Consider the following 21,899-nt stretch of genomic DNA (forward strand, 5'->3'; position numbering starts at 1 on the left):
TTTATGCACATTAAGGTGTTAATTGAGAGATTTTCGTAGGATTTACAACTTGTTTGAGTAGAATCTGGTCCACGACACGGTGAGCCATTCTAATAGTCGCACTATCGGCGCCTTTGGTAGCGAGCTACTGGGGAAGGTTAGCGAGCTCTTCCTTGCAGGTCATCTTAGGTCCTCTCAGCTTAGTCGACTCCTAGGATAGCTCGCCGTAATCTTATGGGTCTACCAACTTGGCCTTGCCGAACTGTACTAGGACAATTCGCCTCCTAGGACAGCTCACCATAATCCTATGAGGTTAGCTAGTTTGGTCTCGCCGAGGTAGAGGTTGGCCTGGGTGAGATGCTTCGAGCTAGCTCTCTCACTGGGTGCCGAGGTGTAATTTGGATGGCATGTGTCTCTAAAGGTAGGTCGCCAGGTCTCTAGTAGGTCTCTAGAGGTAAGTCTTCAGGTCTCCATTAGGTCTCTGGTGGTAGGTTTTCAGGTCTTCATCATTTTGGCTAAGGTAGGTCATCGCCTACATGGTGTCGGGTGTCATCCAACTGTTTTTGAGATACCACATGTCATGATGTCAGTGGAGGGCCAAATCTGCCCTCATCAATTACCCCCCACTCCCAAGCTAAGGTCATCTCAGCGAAGGGAGTAGCTTGTTGTAGGTCCTTTGGCTCAGAGTGACTGGTTTGTTGAGCTCATAATTATTGGCCCAGGCTGTTTGGTCAATAGTTGCAGGTCACAGGTTGGCGGAATCAAGTCGCCAGGTCGGCGGAAGGACATTCTATAGAGCAGGGTGAAGGACATTCTGTAGAATAGCTCACCCACTATCACGTAGCGAGTTGATTGTCATTTTATCCATCATGCTACATTTCTTTCTTTCGACATTGTGCTATGTTTTTGGTAGTTGAAGATCAGGTCTATCCAGCTCGGCTCTACAGTACATGAAATATCTTCTGTAGAGCTACTCACCTACTATACATAGCAAGCTACTTGTCATTCTATGAGACAAGTTGCATTTTGTTCTTTTGGTAATACGCCTTGTCAAAGGTTGGATCTTTCTAGCTCGGCTCTGTAGTACATGAAAGATCTTCTATAGAGCTGCTCGCTTACTATCATGTAGCGAGCTACTTGTCATTCTATGAGCTGAGCTGCATTTCGTTCTTTTGGCAATACACCTTGTCGAAGGTTGGATCTATCCAGCTAAGCTCTATAGTACATGAAAGATCTTCTGTAGAGCTACTTGCCTACTATCACATAGAGAGTCGCTTGTCATTCTATGAGCCGAGCTGCATTTCGTTCTTTTGGCAATATGCCTTATCGAAGGTTGGATCTATCCAGCTCGGCTCTATAGTACATGAAAGATCTTCTATAGAGCTGCTCGCCTACTATCACGTAGTGAGCTACTTGTCGTTCTATGAGTCGAGCTGCATTTTATTCATTTTGTTAAGTTATCATGCTTGCAAGTCCGGAAAAGGCTTCAGTCTCTGTATTTTCCGGTCTCAGAATTTGCTAGAGATACCAAGAGTTGTAATTGGAGAGGTGCTCTCTTACCTTGGCCAAGTAGGCTTTCAAGGAGGGTTCTCGTGCTTCATGTTCCCCATTAACTTGATTTATGACGAGTTATGAGTCACTACACACTACAAGGTGTTTGGCTCCTACTTCCTTTGCTAGTGCCAAGCTAGCCAGCAATACATCATATTCGGGCTCATTGTTAGAAGCTCGGAATTGAAACTGGAGCATGTACTCCAGCTTTACTTTGCTAGGTCCATAGAGTATTAGCCTAGCTCCATCCCCTTGGTTGGATGAGCTGTCCACATGAAGTATCCATGGCTCCTCATCCCACTCCACTATCTTACGAGCTAAGAGTAGTGCTGCACTGGAGGAGGCTTCTGATTCCAGTTCTGTCATTACAAGAGGTGGCGAGCTAAAGGTGCACTCAGCAATGAAGTCTGCTAGGACCCGTGCTTTTATCGTTGGCCGCAACTTGTATTGGATGTCGTATTCATTGAGCTCTATTGCCCATTTTGTCACTCTCTGAGACCTTAGGTTTTTGAAGGACCTACTTCAGAGGTCGATCTGTCAAAATTATAATGGTATGGGCCTGGAAATATGGTCTTAGCTTTCGGGTGGCTAGCACCAGTGCGAAGGCGAGCTTCTCTATGTCAGGGTAACTCATTTCCGCTGTGTGCAGGACCTTGCTGGCATATAGACAAGTCGCTGCGTCTTATCTACTTCTCTTACAAAAATCAAGCTAACCACCTCATCACTTGTAGAGAGGTAGAGTTTAAGCTCATCCTCGGTCTCAAGTTTGGCTAACAGCAGAGGTGAACTAAGTTCTCTTTTCAGCTCGTCAAAGGCGAGTTGCTATATAGAGGTGGAGTGGCTTGCCATTGAGTTGAGCCCTGAGGTGGCGACCTGCTTTTTCTTCATGATGAGTTGTTGCGCTTTCTTTGAAGTGACCTGCTTTTTCTTCGTGGCAAGTTGTTGCGCCTGCTTCTTCTAGGAGATTTACTTCCCTTCATTTTCTCTTTGTTGCTTGTCCCTTCCTTGTTGTTCACTTTACCTCTTGGCGCTTCCTTGGTCGATGTGGACAGGCTTCTTTTTTTTTTTTATTCTAGCATGGTGGGTACACCTTCCACGCTTTTTCTTGATCCCCGTGGATGAGCTAGCGAACTCAGTCTCGAGAGGAGCCAAATCTCAAGTCTCCACCGATAGTTGGTTGTTATCGAGGGCTGCGTTGTTAATAGGAGGCTGGAGGTTTAGGTCATTCTACTACTGATTCTTCTGTTGCTATTGGCCATTCTGTTGTTGGTTGTTCTCCCATGCCTACATCTGATTGTCATAGGGGGGGGGGTTCTCAAGGTTCATCATGGATGTTCTTGCCCCCTAGTGATTGATTCTTCATTCTTGATGTTAGTGTTGCTAAAAAATGTCATTGAGTTAATAGAAATAGAAATTAGAAGGTGAAAACCCAGCTTTCTAGAAGGTGAGAATTTAGCTTTTTGTAGCGGTTTCCCACAGGCGATGCTAATTGATGATGCACAATCTGGATGCTCCCTCGTATCTTGTGATTTGGCTCGAATAGGGGTCCAACCAGACAGTGACAAGCTATATGGCCAAGTTGGTATCTATGTGATCGAGCTAAGTGCGAGCTATAAAAAGAAAGGAGGTGAGGGTGTTCGGGTAGTTTTTACCCAAGGAGGTTACTACAATGCTTAAGTTAGTAAGTGTGTAGGAGTAATCTCTGAGAACATAAGGGAGCTTTGAGGGTATCAATGTGCACACCTTTCTGAGTGGATCTGGAAGTCTTATATAGGCCCCTGGACTCTAAGGGCTCAAGGTAATAGTCTTGAGCTCATTGTGGAGCCGTTTCCTTATTTTCAGGTACATTAAGGTGTCAGTTGAGAGATTTTCGCAGGAGTTACGATTTGTTCATATAGAATCTAGCACGCGACATGGTGAGTCGTTCTAATAGTCACGCTATTGGCACCTTTGGTAGCGATCTACTAGGGACGGTTAGTGAGCTTTTCCTCGTTGGTCGCCTTAGGTCCTTTCAGCTCAGCCGACTCCTAGGACAGCTCACCGTAATCTTACGGGTCTTCCAGCTTGACCTTGTCGAGTTGTATTGGGAACTAGAGGAGGTGGCTAGCGAGCTCTCCTTAGCAAGTTGCCTTAAGTCCCTATAGCTCGACTGAATCCTAGGACAGCTCACCATAATCCTATAGGGTCAGCTAGTTCGGTCTCACTGAGGTAGAGGTCGACCTGGGTGAGATGCTCCAAGCTAATTTTACTAAACTAGCTCGTTGATTGGGCATCATGGTGTAATTTGAATTCCATGTGGCTCCAAAGGTAGGTCGCTAGGTCTCTAGTAGGTCTTTGGAGGTAGGTCTCCAAGTCTCCAACAGGTCTCTAGAGGTAGGTCTTCATGTCTCCATCAGGTCTCTGGAGGTAGGTCTTCAGGTTTCCATCATTTTGGCTAAGGCAAGTCATCGCCTACGTGGTGTCGGGTGTCATCCAACTGTTTTTGAGATGCCACATGTTATGATGTCAGTGGAGGGCCAAATCTGCCCTCATTAGTTAATAAAAACAATTATTCTTTGTAACACATATTTTTCTTTAATATAGTTTATTAATATAAAATATAAGGGATATGCCCAGTTTTTTCCACATAATTTATATATTTTTTGTGTTTTTATGTTTTTTAATTTTTATTATTTAATTGTGACATCATGGGTTGACATATTTGACATGAAAGGTTGCACTGTTAATCTACCACCAAATAGGAAAGTGATTTCACTTTTGGTGTTTCTATATGTTTCATATGATTAATATAAAATATTAGATGTGTTCAAATGTTTTCTATGGAGCTTCTATATTTTTCATGTTTTTTGTTTTTTATATTTTTTAAATCTTTATTATTTAATTGTGAGAAGAAGGGTTGACACATATAATACGAAAGGTTGAATTTGATGACCCGCTACCAAGAAAACAATTTCATTTTTGTGTCAGTTTTATATTATATTTTATTTCCAACACCAATAAAAACAACTTTTGTTTATCATAGTTATTTTTATTTGATATAATTAATATAAAATATTAGATAAATGCCTAAATGTTTTCTTTTTATGTTTTTATCTTTTTAAAAATTTTTATTTAATTATTATATCAATGGTTGACACATTTGATTCAAAAGCCTTAATTCTTGATATGTCACAATGGATTGGTTTTAAATTTATATTTCATTCCAACATCAATAAGAATTATTATTATTTATCATACTTATTTTTCGTTGATATGATTAATATAAAATATTAGAGATGTGTCCAATTTTTTTATATTTTTTATTTGGGAGTTAATTCTGTAAATATAAGATTTAATGAGAGGGATTTTAATGAGTAAAAAGTGGTTGTTCAAATTACATTTCTATCCTTCTAATTAGAGTGGAATCAAATTCAAAAGTTGGGGTACTTTAGTCAAACAAAAGTTTCACACTCTCATTCATACTATTAAAATATTCAATGCAATAGTTGAATGACATTTTTTATGGTATTTTCTCTTGTTTTAAGTCCAAACATGAGGGCGTGCATTTCTATCCATTAAAATTTTTGAAAATAGGTGTGACCTATTCACACTTTTTATTGTAGTATAGATATAGATATACTAACTAACATATATTAGTGAATTGTGATATATTAAAGCCACTAAAACTTTAAATTCTCAATATAGCAATATCAGTGACCTTAAAAATTAGGGTAAAATATAGATAGGTATCATGCACTTTGGGGGTAGTGAACGTTCAATTGCAACATAAAACTTGAGTACCTTGAACTTTCAAAAATAGACACTTGGGTCCATCTATTAGTATTCCGTCAGTTAAACATAACATAGTACCAAAACTACCCATCTATCAATTAAATTTATACGGTCTGATGTATACCTAATAAGTTATTAAATTAGTGAAGGGACCAACCACTTAGTCAATGTCCTTTGACTAACTTAATAACTTATATAATATTAATTAGACCGTATAAGTTTAACTTACGAAAGGGTAATTTTGGCATCATGTAATGTATAACTGATGGAATACTAAGGGATGGACCCAAATGTCTATTTTTGAGAGTTCAAGGTACTCAAGTATTGCAATTGAAAGTTCAAAAATACCTTTCTATCACTACCCCAAAGTATAGGATACCTATCTATAATTTACCCTAAAAATTAATATGCATTATATTTAGTAATTAACAAGGCAACCATCAAATCTAGAGTAGGCATAATGTAGAGAGTTTAGCTTTCCATAAGATTAAACCACTACTCTTTAGAAGCAGTCATATGCTAGTCAAACAACTCAGCTGCAGGGTTATTGGCAAATTATAAAGGCATTTGAAATTGAAGTTGGTCATAAGGCATTCCTTGTATAGAGAAGGCATATGTTCAAACTCCAAAAAAGAAAGTGACATGTTTGGACATTGTTGGACGATACAATAATGAATAATCCCGCCCTTAGGTAAACCAGCTACGGAAATCAATAAGAGATATGTTTGGACATTGTTGGGTATACTGCAAAGAGCATAGCACTTGCAACCAAACAAATTAAAACAAACATAAATTGATATTTCCATTAAGATTATGTCAAGTTTCGCTGGTGAAATGTGAACCGATGTCATGTTGATCATCAGACGTCGATGATCATTTATAGCTCTGAAGTGGTTACGGTGAAGTTTTCCCTTGAAAATTTCATGAAACTGAGGTGTGGATTATTAAAAATGGCGAAAATTTTTTGGATTTCCGTGATTGCTGTCAGGCTGAACAAGCTATGTACATGCATGTGTATAATTAATTACGAAAGAACATTGAAAGAATGAATAGGATGATCAGATGGTTTTGTGGAAGCATCTATATATGAACAATTAATGCTGTACAGCAGTCGTGAATCCTGAACAAAGATTAGCGGCAAGGTTGAATTGCTTCTGTTTGAGAATTCAGAAGAGTTTGCTGGCGAATTCTTCTGTTGTCTTCTTGTTTCCTCTGGACGATGACAACGATGCAAGATCCCTAAGCTCCGATAGGCTCCTCCCAAGCTGTAAAGCGACCTTAATTTCAAACAGTTCTCCATTTTCTCTCTTCTCAACCTTTTCTTTTAGAGTGGCTTCAACAGACTCTTGCACAAGTCTAAAGGAGCCGGCAGAGCTCCTGTACATCTCGAAAACCATTCCAACTTGTCCACCGTGCTCCAAGGTGTTCACCAAGCTTGCCAGAGCTCCGGCAATGACACCTAACAACACTGCCCATGTGGCATTAGGAGATCCCACGAAAGCTGATCCAATGGCGCCAAGGGCAGTTAGTAAAGGACCAGTAATCGCCAAGATCCTGTTCATTTTCAGAGCTACGTTGGCTAGCCTCAGGTACTCTGCACTATCCTTTCTCTTCAAAACCCCAACGATCTGCTTCATTTCCTCTTCAAGCTTCTTAGTCCAGCCATTTCTCTCTACATTGCCACCAGGGCCACGTTGTCGTTGTTGCGGCCACCATACAGCGGGTTCTACAGATTCAGGGAACTTGTCAAGCATCGCTCCAAGCAAGGGAAGTGGATAGGCCTTGTCAAGCGCTAACACCTTCTCCATCGCGTCCTTTACTTCCATTGGAGTAGGAGTGCCAAGAGCAAGGGTTGTTCGGATCTGCCCGTGAAGCTGCTTGAACAGCCTTGCTGCGTTGCGTTGTTCTTCGGCGAGCTGAGATGGTTGGATCTTGTTCATCACCAACAACAATCCAGTAGCGCCCAAATATAACAGAGTGGATGAAAGCTTGAGTCCCACAAGAGGGGCTCCCATTCCAGAAGTTGCAGCAAGTCCGGTCATGGTGGCAGCAGCCATGGTCATTGTGTTGATGGATGTCAGAAGGAGGTGGTTCCAGTTATTCCTCTGCTCTTCAATGTTTGCGTGCATCTCGGCTCTGTCAGCAACAGCCTCCATTATAGCGTATAACTCGGAAATCGCAACGGAATTGGAGCTGGAGATTCCCTCATCGTCTCTCGTGGCTGTAGTACTAGTAATAGTAGTAGTAGGAACAATTGGTATGAAAGGGCATGTTTCTATCTGAGTACTAGTTCTAGCCGTATTACCAGTTCTCAAATTCAGTTCCTCCACCAAGTCCCCGGCCGGAAGCGTGGGAAGAGAGAGGAAATTGGATGGGGTTTTTGGGATCTGGAAAGTAGCTTGTATTCTTCTTTGGCAACGTGACGATGACCGGAACGACGAACACACGAGACTAGAAGATCCAAGGGCTTCCATGTTTAATAATCTGCTACTTGTCTTCGCCTTTTATTGCTGTTGTTTGATGGTGGGTATTGGGAGGCTTTTGGATTAATTGGCTCGAAGTTGAAGTTGGCTGAGATGAGAGTTGCTCCATCTCATTTATTGAAGACAGAGTGGAGAGAGAAATGAATAAATGATAAATCAGTCTTTGTCAACATTTTGAACGGATCACATATTGGACTTTTTCCTCTCTTCTCTCTCTTTCGCTTTGATCGGTGATTGGTCCCCCCCTTCTCTCCTGCGTTCATCTTTTGTTGACTTTCAACAGAAAATAACCAGTAAAATCTTGAAACGGGCAGACTCTGTCCTCTTGCCAACGTTTAGCATCCCCCCCAACCTTGGTTAGGTTGGGCCTTTTGAAAAAATGAAAAAAAGAAAATCTAAAACGACGGGGGTGAAGATTTGTGCATGACACGTTAGGTGGGGTAAAATAGTAATTGAAATCTATATTTTTAATTGAAAAAACAATAAACAACTTAGTGAGTAACGTGTCATGTGCAAAAAGCTTCAAAACAGCTTTGGCTGTTCGCAGCCAACTTTTTCTCCCCCTCTAAAACAAGGTTCACTATTATTATCAAAAAAAAAAAATGGTTTCACTTCAGTTCTGACGGACCATTTAACGCTTCGATGGGGATTTTTCTACTTATAGTGAGACTATGAAATTTTCCCTTACACATAAAATATTACAAAAATTTCAAGATCACTTGACCATATTTAATGAATTTGGGACTTAATCAGAAGTAAGTTGGATTGGATCCATCCAGTCGAAATTAATTTGGACAGACTGAATGGATCAATTGGACCAATCCAATCCAAAATATTTATTAGATTGAAAGAGATTTAGATCATTCATAATAAATTTATACTAGATTGGGTTGTATTAAATTAATATCTGGTCCAAGGTGTCAATGAACTAGGTTTGGATTGAAACTAATCTAAATCAAAACGATTTTGAACAAATTGAACTATTCAGACATTAAATTGGACAAATCCAAAATATTCATTAGATTAAATTAAACCTGATCCATTTATAATGGATTCACGTTGGACTGAATTGGATAGGACCAAATCCAGTCCAATTGACACCCTAGATTTAGAAGAGCAAGAACTGATCCCCCACCCCACCCAATAGTTAATCGAGACATAAACCGTATAACCACAATTGATATAATTGGTTCGACCAAATCAATTCTATCAGTAGACACGATCCATTGACATTTGGCAGCACTGGTATTAGTTAAAAGGATTTTGTTTTTTATTTTTAGGCAAGAGGATTATGCTAATAACCAATCAAACGATATTCTTTAAATTCACGGTCATCCCTTACAAACACTATAAGAGGCCTTTCCGAGCTAAATTGAGACATCTCAAAGGATTTTTAGATGAAACTGAATTTAACAATGGAAAGATAGATAAAATGTTATTGTCTGTTATCACACGATATTCCTTCTTATTTGCTCAAATTCAAGCCGTTCAGTTGGTGTGTTAGAAGTAGATTTGATCCCTACGACCATTTTAGGAGAGGGAGTTATTAGAGTGATGCTGCTAGGAGTGTCAATGGACTGGTTTTGGATTGAATCCCGTCTAAACCAAAATCTATTTGGACAGGTTGGATGGACCAACGAGACATATTAAATTGGACCAGTCTAGATTTAATGGTCCAAAGTATTTATTGGATTGGATTGAACTTGATCCATCTATAATAAATTCATATTGGATTTGGTTGGATTGAGACAATATCTGGTCCATGGATAAAAGATAAGAATATAATTGTTAATGGACCAAGCTTGGGTTAGAATTAATCTAAATTAAAATAAATTTGATCAAATTGGATGATCTAGACATTAAATTGGACTGATCCAAAATAGTCTAAAATATTCATTTGATTGAATTAAATCTGATCTATTTATATTGGACTCACCTTGAACTGAATGAAATTTGACCAAATCTAGTCCAATTGACACCTATAGGTGCTGTGCTATTTAAACTGCCTCTATGAGGATTATGGCGTATCGCCAAAATATATATAAAAAAAAATTGCGAAAATTTAACATTTTTATTTTATCCTTATTTGTGTTAAAAATAGTGTCGCATTCCCAATGTTTGTTCCATTTACTCTATTACTAGGGACAAAGTCAAGTTGAAATACTGATCAACCGATTGCATTAATTAATAATCTCAAAGAGCCTGTGGGAGCAATTAGGATAAACGTAAAAGATTAAATATATGTTTGGTTCTGATGGTTTTTTTTTTTTGAGAGGGAGGGCAGTTGCGTTTATCAGATAAATGCCGCTTTAAACTTTTTTTATTTTCGTTGTTTAGTTGGACTTAAAGTGGGCATTTCAAGAAACAACAGTCAAAGGCACCTGCCAACTCAGCAAAGATAAACGCTTCATGACCTTTTGCTGTTAGGAAGGGCATCTAGGTGATTCGGTGTGGCACCTTTTCTTGATATTTGGGTGCCGTCGGATCGATCCAATGGTCTAAACAGAGATTTGGAAAAAAGAGTAAATGAATCGAATAGTTCTCGCCGAAAATGAATTTTTGTGGTAAATAATCACAACCGGTAGGTAACCTCCGACGGGTGAATGAATCTTCCAACAAACATTGAGCGCCGTGGATGACGGGAAGAAACGCCCAGAAAGTCGGTGCAAGGGAGAACTTGCGTCAAGGTATAGATCTGGAAAAATAAGAAGAAAATGTGCAGACTGACGACAACGGAAACAATACAAGGTTTCAGGTTGACGGTGGCTCTTACCGGCGACAAATGATGGCGACGGTTCTCTTCAGATGGTCGTAAATAGTGGTGGCAGTTGTCTACAGACGAAAATAATGGGTTCTTTCTTCTTCATGATCTGCAATGCATGGGATCATCTTACTCGAACCACCATGTCGGCATCCACGTCGACGCCATATCATCAAGAGGTTTTGGGAAACGCCATGCCAATGGAAGAAGCAAGAAATAGTCGCTACCTCCAACGACTCTGGGCACACAAATCAATGCGTTACAGTTTTCTATCGTTTTTCTAATAAACAGGTCAATCGAACAATGGTTTATATTTTTGAACAAATGTGGCAGCTGCAATTTGACAACCGCCCACGAACAAAATGGACTCGAAATGAAGTTCGGCTTCAGTCGGGGCAAAGCCCATCCGGGCATCTTTTACTGCCTTACACTGAAAATATTTCTATTTGGCCTGATAAAAGCCATACGGTTTATATTTTAAAATATATCCTAATGATTTTACAGGGTTACTGATGTGAATGCAGGAGTCAAATCCGAGGGGTTGGTACTTGGAAGTGCCTGACTCTAACCAGCTGCCCCACTTAGACCAGGTTCAGATTAACCAAATGCAGCGGTGAGACATGGGCCGGATTACAGAATCCGAGTGCGTAGGATGCGATATACTTGAATTAGTCAAACCTTGAGTGGTGGATTTAGCATTTTCGGCTTATTTTTTCCATGATACAGCTTTGTAATGTTTGCTTGCTAGCTTTACTTTTGCATAAACTACTTTTTACTTTATTTTCATTTTTTATTTTGGTGTGAGCTGGATAGTTGAGAAGAAGAATCGGACTGTTGATACAAACAGGTAATATTTATCGAAGATAACAATGTTGTCAGACTTGGATCGAACATAAAATAGTTTTCATGACTGGGTCATGGGTCAAACAATTCCATAGATCAACCCAATTCAATCGTTCAATTGGTTTAAAAGAAAAGATTGAGAAAGGAAGGAAAAGGTTATAGGTTTCCGTACCCTTTCTTTCATTTTCTTTAAAATTAAATATTGTTTAAAAGAGAAAAGAAAATTGGTTTTATATTATTTTTATAGCTATACCAAAATATATAGCTAAAAACAATCAATCAATATTTGAGCAAATAATATTAATGAACACAATTGGGTGAGTTTATAACAAGTTGAGATGTTGGAAAGGATCCAATTCGATCCGATCTATCTATCTATTTTTCTATATAAACATATTTATTTATAAAAAGTCATCTATCTATCTATTTATAAATATATATGTATATATTAATATATTTATTAACATATTTATTTACAAACATGTTTATATTACATTTTTATAATTTTTTTTATAAAAAGACAGACACACACACACATATATATATATGATGAAAATAATTGAACAAAATGCTTATATTTTTTATTTTCTTTATATAAATAGTTATGTTCTTATTTTTTTTTTAAATTTATTGAAATTTTTAGAATTTGAATCGGATCAGATCATATTTAGATATCTGATATCCTTAATAGAATTGGATTTGAATCACTATTTGTGAGATCCAATCGAATATTCGGATTGGATTGGATCTCATATATGTGCTGTCGGATCATATTTGGATATACCCTAATTCTAATCCTATATGATCCATTTGCATCCTTACAAACAAAGTTGGCTCACACAATTCTTTGTTTGAATCATCATTTTTGAGATCCAATCAGATCTTCGAATCGGATCAGATCAGATCTTGAATATGTGTTATCGGATTGGATTCGAATTACCCTGATTCGAATCCAATCCAATCCATTTGCTTCCCTACAACCAAAGTTGTCTCACATAATTCTTTGTCCAATAATCAACCTAAATTGTGGTGTGATCACTATAATCAAACATGCCGCAAAAAAGAGTGTTGTTATGAAATCGATGGATATCCATCTAACTAGAAAATGATGGGGAGATTTGAACATTTCCAATTAATATTGGAGACCAGATCAGCCCCCCACAAGATTGCCCCCCACAATGTCCCACAGCACATCTCTGTCGTGTATTGGGAACATCTTTCGATGATAATCCCAGAAATGATGGTGTCATCATCGGGAGATGTTTCCAATACACGACGAGAGTGTGCTATGGGACATTGTGGGGGGCTGATTTGAACTCTTAATACTGTAGCATGACATCAAGGCCTTGTTTGCTTTTTAAGAAGTTCCTTACCTAGATAAATGCACTTACCTGGGTAAGTGTTTTCTTGGAAATACTTATTCAGGTAAGTAAATAAAAAAATGTCATTATTAAATAAAATTAAAAAAATGTCATTATTAAATAAAAATGTCATTATGTTCTTTTATTTCCCAAATAAATAAAAAATAACAATTTTAGTCATAAAATGTCATTATTAAAAGGGACAATTTTGTCCCATCCAAGTATTGGCAACTTCTCCCCCCTCCAAAATAGGTGGATAAGTGAATTTTTCCTTGAACCCCATATAAATTTAAGAAAGAATATATGTATATTAGTCAATGAAAATTAAAATCTCATTGACCAATTTTCTTCGTCAAACTAAAAAAAAGTGAATATCCTAGCGAAGTCTTCACCACCAATAACTGGTCTCACTCTTGAACATTATCAGCAACTCATGAATACATGAATATGAACATACTTAATGAGTGGTGCTAAACAAGTCTTCTCAGCTATTACCCTCTAGATGGGTAATAGGTAATAGATGATTTAGACATATGGTCAGTTTTTCAGAGAAGTGGCTCTAATCCAGTCGTCATTCATGTAACTTGTTATCAATGAGCAGGGGTGTAAACGGTAGCTAAGAATTCATGTTCAGCTTAATCAGATCCAATTCAGATATAATATGATTGGACCTAATAAATATTTAAACCGATAATTATTATATCACTTATCTAAAAAAAAAAGATAATTATTATATTACATTACCTACGCACCCATTCTTATCTCTAATGGGCAATTTTTTTTTTTTTTTTTTATTTACAAAGGGATGATTATGGGAGAACAAATGATTCTATCTTAAAAGATTTACACCTCCCCTTATATTTTACCTAAATATTGAAGTATCCTTCATTTTTTAAATTGGATTTAAATTTTGCTAATAGAGAAAGCAAAATGACTAATATGCCCTAAGTTAATTGTGGGATTAGATTGACATATAATTAATTCAAGAAAAAAAACCATCATTTTCAACCTCGGAATAGTAAATTTGATTGTTGTTCATATCACCATTGTATCACATTACCATGGAGCTCTGATCCGAAAACCAATGCTCATGTTGTGATCAAAATGATTATTATTGCCAAATCAGTATTTATCCCTTCATGTCGATTCATACACAAACGTTTATTTAATAAATGAAAGTCATGCCAAACATATACTAAATAAACGAAATACAGTTTTTGAAAGGAAAGAATTAACTTGCGTCCCAAACATTCGAATCGATTAACCTAATACAGAGTAGAGAAGGAAAGTAAATTGTGAGATTGCACAAGCCACGTTCATTGCGCAAGATGTGATCCAATCATTTCAACTGTTGAGCAGTCACACAGGTGGGATTGGGCACTTGGAGGTCTGGTTTTGAAGCTTCTAGCTCTGTCTTCACTGCAATTGTTGAGGCTGGTTATATACATGTTGACACGGCTTTGGAGTGTGGAGTTCAAGAAGAGGTTGGATATGCACTCAATAAAGCCATACAAGCAAGCGTGGACAGAAAGCATCTCTTCATCACATCAAAGCTATGGTGCTCTGACTTATCGCCAGACATGGAAAGAGCTGCTCTAAATAACACCCTCAAAGAATTATAATTCGAATATCGATCTTGATCTTTATCTGATCCATGGCCATCTCAATGATTAATGGCTTCAGGTCTGTTTTTTGTTTCATATCAAACACCAGGTTTGTTTTTTGTTTCTAAATATTCTCACAACTGTCTTATAAAATATAAATTTGTTATAAATCATTTCAACTACTTATGGACAAGTGCCAGAAAATTTACAGTTCTCACTTAGTGTGCTAAGCAAATGTGCCTACTGCCTGCCTAATCTAATAGACTCATTAGGAGTACCAATGAATCCCCCTTATTGATAAGGGCGCAACTTAGGTTTGGCTCTGATTGAAAATTTTTAAAATTTAAATGGGTCCATCCTACCGGAAGCCTAAGCTCCATAAAATTGGGTACCCAATTTGGACCCCTACTAAGACTGTCAGTTGATAAGGTTTCTTGCTAAGGTGTCAATGTACTGGTTTGGGTTGGATCAATATTTATTTGGGGAGATTGGACAGACTAATAAGACATTGAATTGGATTAGTAAAACTTAATGGTCCAAAGTATTTATTGGATTCGATTGAATTTGTTTCATCTGTAATGAATTTATATTGAATATATCGAGTGAAGCTGAATCAATATTTAGTTTATTGGGTGAAATTAAACCAATATTCAGTTCATTAATAAAAAATACGAATATAGGCGTCTAAATTAATAAACCAATTTAAACGGATTGGGTAGTTCAGGCATTGAATTGGGCCAGTCTAGATGGTCCAAATTATTTATCAGATTGAATTGGACCTGATCCATTTATAATGGACTCATATTGGATCAAATCGGATTGGAAATCTAGTCTGACAATCCTTTTCTGTCTGATTGTAATGGATGCTTGGGATCAAATCCTAACGTGACCACACACCAGGGTTGGGGGCTTATGGGCCGGCCCGGCTGGGGGAGGGGCTATCCCAAATGACACGCACGTTATTAGGTAGAGAAAAAGTAATTCAGGCGAACTCTCCACAGATTTAGGGTGCAAAACCTTGTATGTAATATTACCAAAGCTTATATTTGCGTTATACATATTAAAATTTGCAAATTACCCTTCTCAAATTGATCCAAGGTAGGCAAATTGAAATCAAGGAGTGCTAAGTGTCGTTACACCAAAGTTCACTGCTAATCTGCAATGTTCGATAAAGCTCAGTTTGGAAGGAGTACAAAACAACAAATCGAGGCTTCGAAAAAAACAAAAGAAAAGACTATGGATTTCAGTGATCAGTGATCACTGTGTCCAGACGAATGAATAGAATGCAGTTAGTTTTGTTGCCTAATCAGGCTTCGAAAAAAAAAAGAATTCAGTTAGTTTTGTGGAAGCATCTATATATGAACAATTAATGCTGTACAGAAGTTATCCATTTTCAACTTGTCCACCGATAGGCTCCTCCCATACCTGATAAATGCTAGTTTCAATTTGTGCAATTAATGCTGTACATAAGTTCTCCATTTTCAACAAGAATTCAGTTAGTTTTGGGAATTGATAAATGCTGTACAGAGGTGCCTCTATGGAAGCATCTATCTCCTCTAGACGATGACAATGATGCAAGATCCCTAAGCTCCGATAGGCTCCTCCCAAGCTGTAAAGCGACCTTAATTTCAAAAAGTTCTCCATTTTCTCTCAACCTTTTCTTTTAGAGTGGCTTCAATAGACTCTTCCATAAGGCTAAAGAAGCCGGCAGAGCTCCTGTAATCGCCAGACTCCAGGGTGTTCTCTATGAACAATTAATGCTATACAACAGTCTTGAATCCTGGACAAAAATCAGCTCAAAGTCAAGCATTTTTGTTTTAGAATTCAGAAGAGTTTGCTTGCAAATTCTTCTGTGGTCACCTTGTTTCCTCTAGATGATGACAATGATGCAAGATCCCTAAGCTCCGATAGGCTCCTCCCAAGCTGTAAAGCAACCTTAATTTCAAACAGTTCTCCATTTTCTCTCTTCTCAACCTTTTCTTTTAGAGTGGCTTCAACAGACTCTTCCATAAGTCTAAAGAAACCGGCAGAGCTCCTGTACATCTCGAAAACCATTCCAACTTGTCCAGCGTGCTCCAAGGTGTTCACCACGCTTGCCAGAGCTCCGGCAATGATACCTAACAACACTGCCCATGTGGCATTAGGAGATCCCACGAAAGCTGATCCAAAGGCGCCAAGGGCAGTTAGTAAAGGACCAGTAATCGCCAAGATCCTGTTCATTTTCAGAGCTACGTTGGCTAATCTCATGTACTCTGCACTATCCTTTCTTTTCAAAACCCCAACGATCTGCTTCATTTCCTCTTCAAGCTTCTTAGTCCAGCCATTTCTCTCTACATTGCCACCTGGGCCACGTTGTCGTTGTTGCGGCCACCATACAGCGGGTTCTACAGATTCAGGGAACTTGTCAAGCATCGCTCCAAGCAAGGGAAGTGGATAGGCCTTGCCAAGCGCTAACACCTTCTCCGTCTTGTCCCTTACATCCATTGGAGTAGGAGTGCCAAGAGCAAGGGTTGTTCGGATCTGCCCGTGAAGCTGCTTAAATAACCTTGCTGCGTTGCGTTGTTCTTCGGCGAGCTGAGATGGTTGGATCTTGTTCATCACCAACAACAACCCAGTAGCGCCCAAATATAACAGAGTGGATGAAAGCTTGAGTCCCACAAGAGGGGCTCCCATTCCAGAAGTTGCTGCAAGTCCGGTCATGGTGGCAGCAGCCATGGTAATTGTGTTGATGGATGCTAGAAGGAGGTGGTTCCAGTTATTCCTCTGCTCTTCAATGTTTGCGTGCATCTCGGCTCTGTCAGTAACAGCCTCCATTATAGCGTATAGCTCGGAAATCAAAGCGGAATTGGACTAGTTCTGGCTGTATAACCAGTTCTCGTATTCAGTTCCTCCACTAAGTCCCCGGCCGGATGCTTGGGAAGAGAGAGGAGGTTGGACGGAGTTTTTGGGGCCTGGAGAGTAGCTTGTATTCTTCTTTGGCGACGTGGCGATGACCGGAACGACGAACACACGAGACTAGAAGATCCAAGGGCTTCCATGTTTAATAATCTGCTACTTGTCTTCTTTTATTGCTATTGTTTGATGGTGGGTATTGGGAGGCTTTTGGATTAATTGGCTCGAAGTTGAAGATGGCTGAGATGAGAGTTGCTCCATCTCATTTATAGAAGAGAGAGTGGAGAGAGAAATGAATAAATGGTAAATCAGTCTTTGACTTTCAACAGAAAATAACCTGTAAAATCTTGAAACGGGCAGACTCTGTCCTCTTGCCCCCGTTTATAGTCCCCCATCTTGGTTGGGTTGGGCTTTTTGAAAAAAAATATGAAAAATTAAGAGCCGGTTTGGCATGTATTTTTGAGATGATCTTCTTGTAGCTCTGATAGTTAAAAGACGTATTGAGCTTTTTTAACATAAGATTTGGGTGGGCTGAAGACAGTTTGGCAGATGCGCGTCTTTCCGTGTGTCTGCTTCCCGAAATCAGCCCGAAATAGACTTCTTGCGTCTTTTTAGTGCATCATGTTTTGGCGGCTAGATCTTTCACGAGCCAAATGGGAATATACCAAAAGTCGGTCTTCCTAGCCTATAAATAGCCTAAAGATCGCTCGGAAAGACACGCTAAATGAGCCCTAAAATAATTGGGGTGAAGATTTGTGCATAACACGTTAGCAAGGGGTGGGGTAAAATAGTAATTGTAATCTATATTTTAAGGGTAAAATACAAAAATCTCCCCTAAAGTTTCTGACAATCATAAAACCTCCCCTATAGTTTCATTTTAACAAAAGCCTCCCTTCTATTTTTGACAAAATCAACAAATACCTCACTTCCGTCAATGACCAAGATGAAAAATGTTAAAGAGATGACCATTTTTTTCAAAATATCTATTTTCCCCTTTCTTGAACAATGTTCTTCTTCCTCACACGCACAACGGCAGAATGGCGATACACTCCCCCCTCCAACCTTCCCTCTTCTTCAATTTTCCTTTGATTCTCTCTCTCCCCAACAACAGTAAAATGGCGGTGCACTGCTCATCTCTGCGTCTCCTCCTTTTCTCCCTTTCTTCTTCTTCACTTTGTTTGATTTAAATCAAGAAAAATAGAACAGAACATAAGCCACAAAGACGTTCCTTAAAAAATCATTGGTAAAAGGGGATTTTTGTAAATATATCTATTTTATAGTTTCATCTTTCAATTCTTTGCACTACTTATTTCTGCAAAAAATCATTGTTCATCTATGCAAGATTGGAACGACCAGAGCAGCACCGAGATTGGAACACCCAATCTTTCAATTCTTTGCACTACTTATTTCTGCAAAAAATCATTGTTCATCTCTGCAAGATTGGAACGACCAGAGCAGCACCAAGATTGGAACACCCAACCTCAACATTCTCTTTGCTTTTGTCGGAATGTTGAGGTTGGGCTTCAATCTCGACCCACTATTGCCTTTCTTGCCCAACCCATTCTTTGTTAGTCAGCCATAAATGCTAATCTCGAGGGAGGATTCGGTTAAGCATATGGGTCTAGGATCAAATGCTGGGGGCGTTCGCCAAGAAGAGGAGGACGGTGAGGAAACAGAGCTTTGGAAGTAGCCAGATGGTTTGGGTTATCGACCAGCTTAGATTTCAGCAGTATCGGAGGTTGAGTGAAGTGATTGTGAGGGGCCAGAGAAAGTATTTGCTGGTCGTGGTTTTCTGGTGTGATGAATCATCAGAGAAATCAGATAGTTAATGCCGTTGTGATTGCTTGGATTCTTGATGCTACTCTGGTCGTTCCAATCTTGCAAGTCAACGTAATCTGGGGAGATGAAAGGTAAAGATAATTTCATCAACAGGGATAGAAACATTAATAAACAAGAGGAGACAAAAAGATGAATAGTGCACAACCATTCTGTGGTTCTTGAGGAGAGAGAATCAGCGGGAAATAAAAAAAGTGGGAAGGTTGGAGGGGGGAGTGCACCGCCATTCTGCTGTTCTGTGTGTGAGGAAGATGAATAGAGTTCGAGAAAGGGTAAAATAGGTATTTTGAAAAAATGGTCATCTCTTTAACGTTTTTCGTCTTGGTCATTGACGGAAGGGAGATATTTGTTGATTTTGTCAAAAATAGAGGGAAGGTTTTTGCTAAAATAAAACTATAGGGGAGGTTTTTATGATTGTCAAAAACTTCAGGGGAGGTTTTTGTATTTTACCATATTTTTAATTGAAAAATACAATAAACAACTGAGTAACGTGTCGTGTATAAGATTCAAAATATCAATACACCCGATACGTCGATAGGGGCATATTGATCAATATCGTTATTGCTTTTTCTACTCTTTTTTAATTTTTTCAAAACCGATTCAGGGGGTGGAGGTTCAGGGAGGCCGATTTAAGACTCCTGCACCCCTGAACCGGTTAAACCCCGATACACCCTCTGTAGGGACGTATCGGGGAGCTCCTGGAACGATTACTTTGAACCTTGGAAAAAGCTTTAAAACAGCTTTGCCTGTTCGCAGCCAACTTTTTCTCCCCCTAAAACGTGGTTCACTATTATGATAAAAAAAACCCTGTAGTTCTGACGGACCATTTAAGTAACGCTTTGATGGGGATTTTCTAGTTATAGTGAGACTTGTCATGGGTCGGATCTGATTAGGGATAGGGAGGCCAGTCCCGGCTCCCGATTATTAATTCATCAACTGAATGAAGGAAAGAAATTTTTTTGAATAAAGAATGAAGGAAAGATGAATTAAAAAACAAAAAAAAATTATTAATTCATCAATTATTATTAATTGCGATAATTGGATCGAGTATACTTTACATCAGTATTTACTTCGTTTCTGACAATATAATTTTAATAAAAATGACAGTAAATAGTAAATTAATCAATAAAACAAGTTTTTAATCAAAATTATCTTATATGCTATGTATGAAAATTTCCCTTACACATAAAGTATTACAAAAATTCCAAGATCACTAGACCATGATATATTTTTAACTATCTAATGGATTTGGGTCTTAATGAAGTAAGGGTGTCAATGACCTGTTTTGGTTTGACCCATTCATAATAAATTTATATTAGATTGTGTTGGATTAAGCTAATATTTGGTCTAAGGTGTCAATAAATCAGGTATAGATTGAAACTAATCTAAATCAAAACAAATTTGAACAAATTGAATGGTCCAAATATTAAATTGGACCGGTCCAAAATGGTCCAAAATATTGATTAGATTAAATTGGAGCTGATCCATTTATAATGGACTAACATTAGACTGGATCAGATTGGACCAAATCCAGTCCAATTGACACCCCCAGATTCAGAAGAGCAAGAGGATTATGCTAATAACTAATCAAATGATATTCTTCAAATTCACAGTCAATCCTTACAAACGTTTTCTACATCCCTACGCATATGACATTAGAGTCATGTATTGAGAAAATATACCCTATTTTCAATGCATGCCTAGTGTGCTGTGGACCAGTAGTGATGTGGAAAGAGTTTGTGGGTATGACTATAGGAGGTCCGAGATAAATTGAGACATCTCAAAGGATTTTTAGATGAAACTGAATTTAACAATGGAAAGATAGATAAAATGTTATTGTGTATTATCACATGATATTTCCTCATATTTGCTCAAATTCAAGCTGTTCAGTTGGTATGTTAGCTGGTTTGTACTAATAAAGATGTAAATTCGATATCTACAACCATTTTAGGGGAGGGAGTTATTAAAATGATGCTTTTAGGACTGTCAATGGACTGGTTTTGGATTGGACCTGTCCAAATCAAAATCTATTTGGACAGACTGGATGGACCAACAAGATATATTAAATTGGACCAGTCCAGACTTAATGATCCAAAGTATATATTGGATTGGATTGAACTTGGTCTGTCCATAATGAATTCATATTGGATTGGGTTGGATTGAGACAAGGGGATGTTTGATTCTATTTACATTTATTGAAAAAATACTACCACCTCAGTGTCATATCAGCATTTGACGCAATAAACGTTTATTTACATTGAAACCACTGTTTGATAGCATTTAATGAAAAAACGCTGAAAAACATTTTCCCCAATGTTTTTTATCGGCTTTCATGAAAAGAGCTGTTGGGGGAAGCGTGAAATTCTCGCTTATATGTCACATGACGTGGTGCATTGAAATTTTGATCCGGTGCAAATCTATCATCCCACAATAATTTTTCTTCTTGCCTCGAATGGTTATATCGTTTCGTGGAGGATTCTTTCTTAGGATTCCCGCTACCTTGGTCCCTCATGTCTCCTTTCCTTAGGGAGTGTTTTTCGTCACCCTCGTCATCATTAGGCCTGTTCATGGGCCGGGCTGGGTCGGGTTTTAACTCTTCATTAATGAAAATATGTTAGGCTCGAGTCCGAGCCCAGCCCTACCAACAGGCCTACAATTTGGGCCCGATTCCGGCCCTGATAAAAAGCTCGAAGCCCGAGTCCGAGCTTGAAGCCTGACCTAATAAAAAAAATTAGAATTTTTTCCTATTCAATAATCAATATAAATTTGAATTTATTTACATTAAAAAAATATAAATTCAAAATTTATTTACATTAAA

General features: G+C 38.4%; 2 pseudogenes; both read right to left on the minus strand.

Annotated features, from left to right (window-relative positions):
- Positions 1–6,292: 6,292 nt before the first annotated feature.
- LOC148875313 (putative F-box protein At4g22030 pseudogene) lies at positions 6,293–7,839 on the minus strand (annotated as a pseudogene).
- Positions 7,840–15,606: 7,767 nt separating this feature from the next.
- Positions 15,607–17,672, minus strand: LOC148875314 (putative F-box protein At4g22030 pseudogene; annotated as a pseudogene).
- Between the last annotated feature and the right edge of the window lie 4,227 nt (positions 17,673–21,899).

The sequence above is a fragment of the Nelumbo lutea genome, chromosome 1 (assembly GCF_056320005.1).
Source record: "Nelumbo lutea isolate HS-2025 chromosome 1, American lotus-T2T, whole genome shotgun sequence".
Taxonomy (NCBI): Eukaryota; Viridiplantae; Streptophyta; class Magnoliopsida; order Proteales; family Nelumbonaceae; genus Nelumbo; species Nelumbo lutea.